The following is a 13,424-nucleotide window of genomic DNA, read 5'->3' as shown; positions in this document are numbered from 1 at the left end:
ACTTTCTTCACAATAATGATTCAACTCTCGCTCATTGACCCAATTCCATTAACAAAATGAAAGAAATGCAGAAATAGTAAGGGAATAAAAACATAATTTTTTACCTTGCGATGAAATCGAGTCATTCCGTGTTTAATGCAAGAGGATATATTTGACAATGGATACAAGGATAATTCTTGTTCAATTCCATTCTCTGAACCTTCTCCGAATACTTGATATGCATCTACCATTTTCCAGATGTCCTCTTGTATAAAAACAATTAGCTTCCCTGAACATCAGCACTGAAGTGAATTAACCACTATATGCATAAAGCAGAAACAAGAAACCAATTAGTTTATTATTCCAGGGATCAAACAACTTGAAAATTCTTTTTGCGCTTTCAGAAACTACTTACCATGAAAAATACATGTATGATAGAAGCATCTACTGCATTCAAGGAAGGTCAAGTAGCAATCTCGTTTGCAGAGTTGACAAATAATAGTTCCTTGAGAAACGGCTGAATATGTAATTGATGGTTCTAAATTATGCAAGCGCCAAAGAACAATGTTAAGAGATTCAATATGTGTTACAAATGAACTCCTAACACAGGATTCAGAGGCCGTTTCTGTAATTCCATAATTTGAAGATTTGGATAAAATAATTGCTTCTTTGCAAAGGAGTTCCTCATATGGAAGGATCACCGTCCGGCAACTATGTACATTAACTAGGCCAGCCACTGCTCCCCATGGAAACCAGTCCCCAAACGCGAAATTTACTGCCTCACCGCAATTGAAGCCTATACAAGAGAAAGAATCTTTACATCATTTTCATATGGAAAAGAGCAAAAGATATCGATAGAAGAAGGTTTATGCGGCCACCTTTAATTGAAAATGTATAGGATTCGAATGCCTTGACTGAATCCGGCATGGTATGCTCTAGGAAAGGTGATAACATACTCTCCTGCCATCTGCACAGCCTTGTGCACAGGAACATTATGTTGCAACAAAATGTTTGGAGGAAACATTGTTGTTTTCTCTGCTAGCAGTGCAAAAGCACCGGCTTTGCCAATATGCGACAAGATGTTGGGGTCATAAACATAATCCCGAGCCACCTTGTCGAACTGAGAAGCTACATGACCAGGAACACCATACCAAGTCTTGGGTGCACCAGAATGATGATAGTTGATGCTGGAAACCAAAAGTACATATATCATATATTAAGAGAGGCCAACATAAAAAGCATAACACAAAAAAATAAATGGAATTAAGGTGTAAGTTTACTTGTATAAAAAGTGATCTTCAACATGCCATGCAAATGTACTAAATAGCATGCCAGTGTGTAGCATGGGAAACGTTATTCCCTGAGTTGGAAGTAAATTAAGATATAATGAATTAGCATTTTTATTAGAAATTAAAGACAAATTCAGGAGAAAGTATGATAAGTCGTACCGGTATTTGATAATCTAGCAACTGCAAACTACAACTGGGCAACTGAGGGAAAGTCTGGGATTTGAGAAGAAAATAATAAAAAAAGGATTTGAGAGATGAGTTAGATGCATAATAAATTTAAAAACGTGAGGGGGGTTGGGTTAAAAAAGAAAACCTTCAAATTGCCATTGCTTTGGCCAAGCGGATTATTGGGATGAGAAAAAAAGGCAGAGCCATCAATATTGACACCATACTCGACTGTTGCAGTTCCACGAGCCATTTCACCCCAATATTACTTTTCCAAATAAACAGGAGAGAGAGCGGTAGTACTAGTAGTCTCATCAGCACCAAATCTTTTAGCAAATGCCTCATTCGCCGTCTTCTCAAAACTTTGGTAGTTATATGTACTGACATATATACAAGTATTAAAATGAATTTCTTAACTCATCAAACAGGACCTTTTATGGATAGTGCAAAAAATAGGTTACCTTTGAGTGATGAGGAAGTTTGGCATGTCACTCACATTCCATTCATGAAGCCGCAAATGTTGAATGTAAGATTTAAATTCAAACCCTCTTTGCTCCTTCATCAGTACATCAGAAGCTGGAACTGAAGCCTTCCATGTGGATACAATCTTGCACATTCCTGTATAACATATTACAAGTTCCCCAGTTTTCAAGTAACAAAGTCTCAAAATAACAACAATGTAGAATGAAGTAGAATTTATATTTATACCATATCTAGAAGCTTGTGGAGTGATGGTGTGGAGAAAGACAAAGGGGTCTTTGAAGTCCTCGATTAATGGACGAAAGATGGGACATTGAGGAATTTGATCAACCCATAGGAGCTCCTTACTCAACTTGTATTTTTCAATAATCCTATGGTTGGAAGAGAGATTTGTTTCGAAACTCTTCCCTCGCTTTATTCTTTGTTGGAACTAAGAATGCAAGATGAAGGGAGTTAACAAAGACTTGAGCTAGAAGGCTCAATGACTTGCTAAGAAAACAAGCAGAATCAGGCTTGAAGAACAAAAGAAAGCAGAATTTTAAACAGAGAACTAAGAGAGAATTTGATGAAAATTGATTCATTCATGTTTGAAAATGTAAACGTTACATATATCAAGTGATTGTGAAGTTGATTATAGCAAAAATTTACCTAAACACACCTAACTCCACTAACATTGCCTTGAAACTAATAAAACATTGCTTGTACATCTTGTTGTGCTGATTTATCAAATCTTATCAGCACTAACTTATAACAAACTATTACAAACTTGGTTCAAATCTAAATAAGCAACAAAACATAAGCTGAAAAGTAACAAAATGGCAACATGTGCTCCAGCTGCAATTTGCATGGCTCAGGCAGCTTGATCTGCTCCTTGTGCTACTTCTTGTGCTTTATGAAAGCCAACTTCAACACTCCTCCTTAGCTTGTTTGTTGCATACTCACAATTTAGCTCTTAAAACTTTGAATCTTAATACACAAAGAGGTTTTGTCAAGATATCAGCAAGTTGATCTTCAGAACTGCAATGAATCAATCTAACTTCTTGAGATTGTTCCATTTCTCTAAAAAAGTGAAACTTTATCTTGAAATGCTTTGTTCTCCCATGGAATACTAGATTTTTTGCAACTGCAACAGTAGATTTGTTGTCACATTTAATCTCTATTGCTTCCCTTTGGTGTAGATTCAAATCAACCATGATTTTTCTTAACCAAACAGCTTGGTTAATAGCTCCTGCAGCTGCCACATATTCTGCTTCAGCATTTGATTGAGCAACAACATTTTGCTTCTTCGAACTCCAACAAAAAATGGCTGAACCAAGGGTATACAAATACCTTGAGGTGCTCTTCATATCATCTATTGATCCAACCCAATCACTATCAGCATAACCAAGTAGCTTCATGCTATCAACTTTGGTAAACATCATTCCAAAGTTTAGTGTACCTTTGATGTACCTAATAACTCTTTTGGCAGCTTGGAAATGCTTCACATTGCAGCAATGCATGAATCTAGTTAGCAGACTTATAGCAAACATGATGTCTGGTCTCGTGGCTGTCAAATAAAGCAAACATCCAACCAAACTCCTGTAGGTTGACTCAACTACTTTATTAAAATCACCTTGGTTGGTCAAATTTTCTCCAACAACAATTGGTGTGCTTCTAGCCTTGCAATTTTCCAAAGAGAATTTGTTTAGAATCTTCAAGGTAAAAGCCTTTTGGCTTAAGAAAAATACCTTGCTGATTCTGTGACATTTTTATGCCAAGGAAGTAAGTCATTTATCCCAAGTCTGACATCTCGAACATGTTTTCCATTTTGCCTTTGAAATCAGCCAATATGGCATTGTTTCCTCCTGTCACCAGCAGGTCATCCACAAACAAGAAAGCATGAGCTGTATTTCATCACCTTCCTTCTTTACATACAAGGTTGGCTCACTGATGCTTCTCTCGAACCCCAAGCTAGCTAGGTAGCTATCGATTCTATCATACCAGGCTCTTGGTGCTTGTTTCAAGCCATATAAGGTCCTTTTCAGCTTATACACTTTATCCTCTTCACCAACAACTTTGAAACCATCAGGCTGCTCAACACAAATCTCCTTATCAAGAAAACCATTGAGGAAGAAAGACTTTACATCTAGTTGATGTATCTTCCATTGCTTCTGTACAACCAACAGCTTGATTGTGTCAAGTCTAACCACTGGTGCAAACATCTCAAAGTAGTCAATGCCATACTTCTGATTGAATCCTTTCACTACCAGCCTTGCCTTCAGCTTGTTCAAAGTTCCATCAGTATTATGCTTGGCTCAAAACACCCACTTCACTCCTATGACCTTTCTGTTGGCTGGTCTTGCAACTAGCTCCCTGGTCTGATTCTTGTCAGTCATGTTCATTTCATTGAGCATAGCCTGTTTCCATCATTATTGAGCTTCAGCCTCTTCAAAACAACTTGGTTCAATAGCAGCCACATCAGTCCTCTCATATATTTCAGCCAATGGTCTTGTTCCCCTAACTAACACATCATTAATGTTCATTTTAGGATCATTTTGATCAACTTCAATCTGACCTGACACTAGGCCTTCAGCAACAGTCTCTGGTTCATTTTTATCCCAGTTCTAGCCTGACTTCTCATCAAACACAACATCTCTGCTCACAAAGACTTTGTTGGTTAAAGGATCCAAAATCCTATACCTTTTCTTCACACTGTTGTAGCCCATCAAGATGCCAGGTTAAGCCTTCTTAGCTAACTTGTCCTTTTTTACTGCAGGAATATGTTCAATAACATATGCATCCAAAGACCTTCAAGTGAGCAAGTGATGGTTTGAATCCAAACCAGACCTCGAATGGAGTTTTTTGAACCAATGCTTTGGTTGGTAGCCTATTTTGAAGATATATAGTAGTGTTAACTGCCTCAGCCCATAAGGTCTTGGGCAAATTTCTCTCAAACAATAAACATCTTGCTATATCCATTAAGCTTCTATTCTTTCTCTCACTGACACCATTCTGCTGAGGTGTGTAGGTGTTGGTGAGCTAGTGCTTGATGCTTGATGCTTGCTACATCACAAAAACCCTGAAACATAGCTGAAGTATACTCTGTCCTATTATCTGACCTTAATATATTTAACTTGCATCCTGTTTTTGTTTCTACTGCAGCCTTAAACTTCCAAAATGCTAAGGCCACTTCTGATTTGTGCTTTAAAAAGTAAACCCAACAAAACCTAGAGTAATTATCAATGAAAAGGATAAAATACCTGCTGTCATTCAAAAACTGTGTCTTCATAGGGTTGTACACATTAGTGTGGAGTAGCTGCTGCTTTTCAGAGGCTTTCCAGGCCTTGTTCAAAGGAAATGGTAGTCTAGCTTACTTTCATAGCTGACACACTTCACAAACATCTTCTTTCTCGACTGATTTGGAGAAGTTTTCAACTAAGTCCCCTTTTGTCAGTTGAACTAGTGACTTGTTGTCATGACCTAGCCTTTTGTGCCATAACTTAGACTCATCTAAGACAACTGTGTAGGCACTATCTGAACTATTGTTCCAATCCACTACAAAACTTCTGTCAGCCATGGTCATTGACATGAGTTTGGATCCACTTGGATCTCTAATTTGGCATTCTTTGCCTTTGAATACAACCGAGTATCCTTTTTCAAGCAACTGAGCAATACTAAGCAGATTTCTATCAATTTCAGGCATAAACAAGATATTAGAAACAAGTTTGGTACTTGTAGGAGTGTCAATCAGCACATCTCCCTTGCCTTCTACTTTGATGAAGTGTCCATTGCCAACTTTTGCCCTTGTTTTAAAGCTTCTATCTATGTTCTTGAAGATAGCAGCATTAGGGTCATGTGGTTTGTGCAGCCACTGTCAATCAACCATCCTTTTGTGGCTTTTCTTTTGGTAGCTGAGCATGAGACAACAAGGACTTGCTCTTCTTGATCATTACCTTCTTCTGCCACTTGAGCTTTAACTCTAGGCTGTTGAGGCTAATTTTGCTTTAGCTTGCCTTTGTTTCTACAAACCTTATCAGAATGGCCCATCCTTTTGCAGACTTTGCACTGCAGATCAGGCCTGAACCAACAATTTGCTTCTGGATGACTGAGCCTTTTGCAATGTGGGCAAGGTGGATACCTTTTTCTTGCTCCATCTCTTCTAGGCTTGTCTGACCAGGTCTTCTTCCCTTTGTGGCCAGAGGAGCTCGAGGTAGGTTTGCTCTTGGCTTGGAAGGCACTTTCTTGATGCTCCTCCTACCTGCTAGCTCTTCTTTGTTCTGAGCATAGAGAGCATTGATCAGCTCAGTCAAGGAGATGCTTGACAGATCTCTTGAATCTTCCAGGGAAGAAATCTTGGCTTCATATCTCTTAAGCAAGGTTGAGATAACATTCTCTACAATTCTTCCTTCACTAAACTGATCCCTAAGCAATTTGATGCTGTTCACAACAACCATGATTCTGTCTGAATATTGCTTCACTGTTTTTTCTTCCTTCATCTTCAAAATTTTAAAGTCCCTTCTCAAATTCAATAGTTTTTGTTGTCTCATTCTTTCAGTCCCTTGAAACTCCTCCTTCAGCCTATCCCAGGCTTGTTTTAGAGACTCATAAGCCATGATCCTTATGAAAATCACATCAGACACACTGTTTTGGATGCATGACATGGCCTTGTGTCTTTTGGTTCTTTCATCTGTGTGCTGCCTGATCTAAGTCGTAGTGGGATTGGCTCTTATAGGTGCTGGTTCAACATCTGAATTAACAACCTCCCATAGGTCAAATACCTGTAGGTAGGTCTTTATTTTTACTACTCAAATGTGGTAGCCTTCTCTATTGAACACTGATGGTGGAGTTGGAGAGAATCCAGATGAAGACATGGTTTTAAGATTGAAAAATGAAAGGTCCACTAAGAAGATGAGCTTTAGATACCAATTGTTAGAACTAAGAATGCAAGATGAATGAAGTTAACAAAGACTTGAGCTAGAAGGCTCAATGACTTGCTGAGCAAACAAGAAAAATCGGGCTTGAAGAACAAAAGAAAGCAAAATTTTAAGCAGAGAACTAAGAGAGAATTTGATGAAAATTGATTCATTCATGTTTGAAAATGCAAACGTTACATATATCAAGTGATTGTGAAGTTGATTACAGCAAAAATTTACCTATACACACCTAACTCCACTAACATTGCCTTGAAACTAATAAAACATTGCTTGTACATCTTGTTGTGCTGATTTATCAAATCTTATCAGCACCAACTTGCAACAAACTCATTACAAACTTGGTTCAAATCTAACTAAGCAACAAAACATAAGCTGAAAAGTAACAAAATGACAACATGTGCTCTAGCTGCAATTTGCATGGCTCGGGCAACTTGATCTGCTCCTTGTGCTACTTCTTATGCTGCATGAAAGCCAACTTCAACATTCTTTCACATGAATCAACCTTATTTGAACTCATCTCCTTTTTTTTCCTAATATTAAACTCCCTAAGATAATCTCTCTTACTTTCACCCCCCACACCCACCCAATTAAATTTCTTAGAAACCAAACAAACCCCAAAAGAAAAAACGTATATAATAAGACTAGAGATAGAGAGAGAGGAATTGTTGGTGGGTTACAAAAACATGCAAAGGGAAAGGAGAAACCCTAAACTTGTGGGTGGGTTAGTAAACGACTCCACATTATAATAGACGAGAAGAGCATTGTTTTCTAACTTTGTAAAGAGCCCAAAGCATCGAAGGAAATATTTTTCCAGTTTCTTGGGAACCAAACAGTTGCAACTTTTCAAAGTAAGGTAGTAATAACAGGTGTGTGCATGGATGGGATAGAAACTAGAAAACAAATTGAGGTTGACTTAAAGTTTCTTGTCAACCAAACATACCCAAGGAAAAGGAAATACAAACCAGGAAAATATGCAATGCGTTTTTTCCCAGCAAAGAGAAATGAAAGATTTTTCTCGAGAAAATTTGCAAGAAACGAAGAGAGAAAAATTCAGAAGAGAGTGGCCAAACAGTCAAATATGTGTCTTGCGGTCTGTCAATCAATGTGTTTTATAACACTGCTTTAAGCGCCTTCGTGAAACAACTTTACAAAAATCATTGGAAGGAGACGTGGTAACCTTTCATTGATTGGAATCTAATTTCTTTTCTTGACGACGAGGAACCGGTAGTTTTTATTTATTTGTGTCCGCTCCCCCTATCTTTTTGAAATTTAATTTTCGATGTTAATAGTTTGATTATATGATTAGATGGAAGTTTTAATAAAATTTCTAAAGTTATTAACAAATATTAAATCTAAAATTCAACATATTTCGACTATTTCATATTCAAACACTAGGTTTAATGTTAATTATATATCCAATTTTGATACATTTTTCTAATTTGATATCTATGTAATTTTCTAGTCCAATATGATATATGTGTTTGACAAAAAGTTATAAATTTTAGTACCCAAGGGAAACAATATTAACTTTTTAGTGTTTAATTAATTCATGTATCATGGTGGATTCAATGAAAGTTAATTTCTAATATTATTAGATTTGAATTTTTCATAATTTTGTAAATATAATATATTTAGTGTTAATTGTGTATTTATTTAATTTTGTGTTAATTTGTCAAATATAATCCTAAATCAAACATTAAAAAATTAATACTATTACAATACATAACTTTTATCAAGTACGTCGAGTCAAAAAAAAAACTTTTATCAAGTACGTATACATTAATTAGACCAAAAAATAACCTGAAAATATCAAACTTAAGTATTGTGATTTTTGGGGCAAAAACCTAATTGTAATTAACAATTAATAAATATATGTCTTTATTTTGTTGAAAATAAAAACATGCTTTCTAAATATGAGGCTAAATAATAATAATAATTATTATTATTATTATTTTGAAAAGTAGCTCTTTACTACCACGAGAAGAGAGTGAAATGCAGAAAACATATAGATGAAGGGCATGGTGAACATCGCTAAGAGTCTCCCAACGTCTCAACCAGAAGAACTACCCATTGAGATATGATCAACAACAGAAAACACAATGAAACCATTCTTTTGATGATTGGATGGAAAATTGGTGGAAATATCGATTCAATAAAAAATATAAATTAAACTTAAACAACAGTCTAAACTAATTTTTATAATTCTTTTCAATATTATTTTATTTTAAAATTTTTTAATAATATATTTACTTTGACTCGCTTAAATCCATCCAATCAAAAACTAATAATATGAGGGATTCAACAAGCGAAAAACACTCTAAAAATGTCTGGGTATTTATTCCATTTGCTAAAATACCTATACTTTAACAAAATTGTATATTTTTAATTTGCCTCAGATTACATTTTAGTCACTTATGTTTGAAATGTTATATTTTAGTCACTTAAGTTATTATTTTGTTACGAAATAATCACTCTGCCGTTAAGCTCTGTTACCTCCTTAACGACAATCCTACGCGGCAGTCTAAATGGGTTTTAAATATAAACTTAAATGTCCAACTAGGATAAGAATAGTTTTTTCAGTCAAAACGGAAAAGAAAACTAAAAGAAAAAGGAGACGAATGGTTTTTCTTTTCCAATTCAAGGTATAAATAATTTAAAATTTTCAATTAATTAAATTTATTTAATTAAAAAACCTATTCTCATCCCAGTTGGTATTTAAAACCCATTTGGATTGCCATGTAGGATTGTCGTTAGTGAGGTAAAGGAGCTTAACGACAGAGTGACCACTTCGTAATAAAACGATAACGTAAGTGACTAAAACGTAACATTTCAAACAGAAGTGACTAAAATGTAATATAAGTCAAATAAAAGTAATTAGTTTTGTAGTTTATCCTTATCAATATGGCTGTTAAATTCTGACAGCATTTAACACGTGCTCCATCATATGATGCCACGTGGCACTATTTGTTAGAAAAAAAATTTTAAGCAACAGAATCAAGGGGCCTTATACCAAATTTTATTTTAAAGGAAAAACCAATAATGATAAAATTAATTAATACCCATCTACTTTACAATCTCTTCCTCTTTTTTCATTTTTAATTACTTGTTTGTTTTATCAATTATACAGAAGGTGAGATTTTATTTACTTTCCTATTCCTCCGTTTTTTCCCTTATTTTCTTTCTTGTTCTTCAAGTTTATCTTTAAACAACAAAGAGAAAAACCAAAAATTCTATTTCCTTCTATTTTAATCTTTGCAAAAAACATTCAACCATAATTTCTTCTATTTTAATCTTTGCAAAAAAAAAATCCAGAAATATCTTTCAAAAATCACACACAAAATCTTTCCTTAAACCCGAACGTAACTTTTAGGAATTTCAGAAAGCAGTTTTATTGTTAAATTTTATTTTTATTGAGATATGAAAGGGAATAATTATTTCAAAGTCCCCTGCTTTGATTGGATGAACTTTTTTTCTGACACACAATCCCACATGGCAAGTGTGATTGGGCCACGTGTCAGGTGAGGTTAGAATTTAACACCAGGTACCATATTGATGGACAGAACAAAAATCCAAGTATTAAATTCCACAAATTGAATGTATTAAGTACCATATTACCAACTTTATTAAAGTACAAGAGTAAATCTTATCATTATCCTTTAAAAATTATAAAAGTATGAGTAATAATTTTTATTTTTAAATATAATATATTTCAAGTAAAACTGACAAAGTTAACTCAAAGCCATTGTTCGAGCTATAAAATTTTAATTAAGTCAAACTTGAAATTATAACTATCAAATTAAATTTGAAAGTGGAAAATTTGAAGTTAAAAATAAATTTGGTAGACCTACGGCTCGCAAGTTCATTTAGCATTTGGTTGATTTTGCGTGTTAATGTCCTAGCCTAAAAAGGATAATCTTGTGAGTTTCTATTAAAGAAGTTAAAACCTTGAAAGTTAATAAATTTATAATTTCACGAATCCAAGACTTTGTAAACATGTACCATGTGGACCACACACCTTGACATAGATAAAATACATGTCACTCATACAATACATTCATTGCTTGAACATGATAGTCCATACCTACACGACAACACACTAGTAGATCGATTGAGTCACAGAGAGTATGTGCAAGAGAAATTCTAAAGTTTAAAAATTAAAGATGAAGATTTTGTTTGGGTGAAACACACTTTTCTAGTCAACCCTAAAGCACATATTTATACAAATTTCATCTTAACATAAAAGGAAAAAAAAAACCTATAACTTATATTTACAACCATACACTATATTCTTTAACACTCTTTGTAATTCCTCCAATTCGACGGGTTGACCAGCGAATGGTGGCATTACTAGAAAACAAAAATCATTATCACATAATGTAAAAATAATGGTTTCGGTAGTTAAACCATTCCGTGTGTATTAGCAAACCAAACTTAAATTGCCGCTTGGCGGATTATAGGTTTTAGGGAGCATACCATTGGTAAAATAAGAGAACGCCAAAACATGCATAACATGAAAGTTGAATATTTGGAAAAGTGCCATCATTCAGTTTATACAAAATACAGTATGAAAGTAACTTAAAATCACTTTTTACAATGTTTAAACAAAAGAGATTGAAACTGTAGGCCACCTCGATATACATATCTTACAAGCTATACTATGAATGGCTCACAATCGAGTTCACAGTCTGGCTGAGTCCCTTTCAAAAGTCTGCAATGTAAGAAAATCAGGTTTGAAAAACGCAGAAAAAAATAAATTTAGGGAAAAACTAGAGTTTTTTTTTAAATAAAACAAAAACTTGGTTGTAATATCTAAAGTAATAAACACTTAATCAAAATTGTACATTTTCGATTTGTCTAGGATGAACATTTCGACCGAGTAGTCTTCTCCACTATCCTTAAGCTCACGTCTATCGAGTATGGGCTCGTTTCCAATTAGAAAAATTTTCACAAAATTACCAGTAGGGCAATTTCACAATTTCTCTAAACTGTTGGGCCAAATTGTAAATAAAAAAATATTTCTAGAAATTTTTTGAAATAATTTCTTTAGAGAATTTTCTCTCTACAACTTTTTCTTAAATTCAAGTGTGTGTAAATAATGACCTAAGGTTTGCTTTATATAGGAAGAGTTTAGAGAGTTCAACTATGATTCAACTTAATCACTTTAACATTAAATTAATAGAATATTTATCTACAAGATAAAAATTAAATTAAATTTAATATTAAGATAACCACTTTAATATTAAATTAATAAAATACTATTAAGATAAATATTAAATTAAATAAAATATTAAATCTATTAAAATAATATTATTTTTGGAATAGTTAATCTGAAATCAAATTATCTAGTAGAGTCCTAGTAGGAGTGAAATTCTTCCACTGCTCAACCACCGAAGACTCACCGCCGCCGATTATTTTTTGGCCATCGGAATGTCACCGCCACAGCTGTCAGCACCCCGAGCTAGTTCGATTTCTACCGGTTCGATCCGAGCTAGTGATGACCCAACTAGTCCAGTCTAGCCATCGGTTGGACCGTTGGCCCAATTTCACATATCAGGCCCGGTTCAACCAGTTTCTGGGTCTTGCTCTCGGTTTTGGGCTCCCGGGCCCAATTTACGATCTCAGGTCTAATTTTCAAGTTCAATTACCCATTAAGCCAATTGTTTGACTTGAAAAATAATTTCCAAAAATGTCATATTAATTTTAATTAATTTGATTAATTTAATTTTACTTGATCAAAATTAATTTTCCCAAAAATAACTTAGATTTTTCAAATTAATTTTTCAAGAAAATTCTTTAATCAAATTCTCTAGTTGAACAATTCTTACGATCGCCTAATTTAATTCCACATCAAATAAATCTATCACATCCCAAAAACTGGGTTAGTAGAAATTGAATTAATGAACCGAGAGTGGTCATGCTTTAATTTTTTTTAGATGATCTTTTGCTCATTTGATAATAAATAATTATCAAGTCTAGTGATCAAGTAGTGGTGGAGATGTCCTTGATGATCTGTGTTCGAATCTCTTCCCTCACATTATTTTCTATGTGGTGCAATTTTGTTTCAAACCTTAGCAAAGGTCACACTATGTTTTTTAAAATAAATGATGTTGAAATGTTAACAACTAGTGAGTTAGTTTAATGATTAAGAGTTTAATTAGTTTCCTAAAGGTCTTATGTTTAATTCCCCACATCTCCATTGTTTTTATTCATTTTTTTTGCTCATAAAACCTTAGTCAAAGCTTCCATAACCATCCACTCATAGTTTCCATATAAGAAAAGATTTTTCCTCCTTTAACCTTCCTCCCTTATCCCCCTTTTCACTTCACATGTTTCCTATAATCCACTTTTCATGCCTTCGTCCCCTAAAACTTCCGTTTTCTCCCTTTTACCAAGCTTGAACCATCCATCCCACCAAAAGACACTACCACTCTCATTTTCTCTCATTTTGGTGTCTCCTCCTCTCTTGACTGATTCCTCCATTGCTCCTCCCTTACTCCTCATTTCTCTTCTATTTTCTTCTTCTTTGAGCCACCATTACACCTCTTTTTATCCACTTCTATTCCATCTTTCACCACTATTAGTTAACCACACCACCGTC

The sequence above is a fragment of the Gossypium hirsutum genome, chromosome D13, assembly GCF_007990345.1.
Source record: "Gossypium hirsutum isolate 1008001.06 chromosome D13, Gossypium_hirsutum_v2.1, whole genome shotgun sequence".
Lineage (NCBI taxonomy): Eukaryota > Viridiplantae > Streptophyta > Magnoliopsida > Malvales > Malvaceae > Gossypium > Gossypium hirsutum.
The sequence above is the reverse complement of the archived record's forward strand: the minus strand, read 5'-3'. Positions refer to the sequence as shown.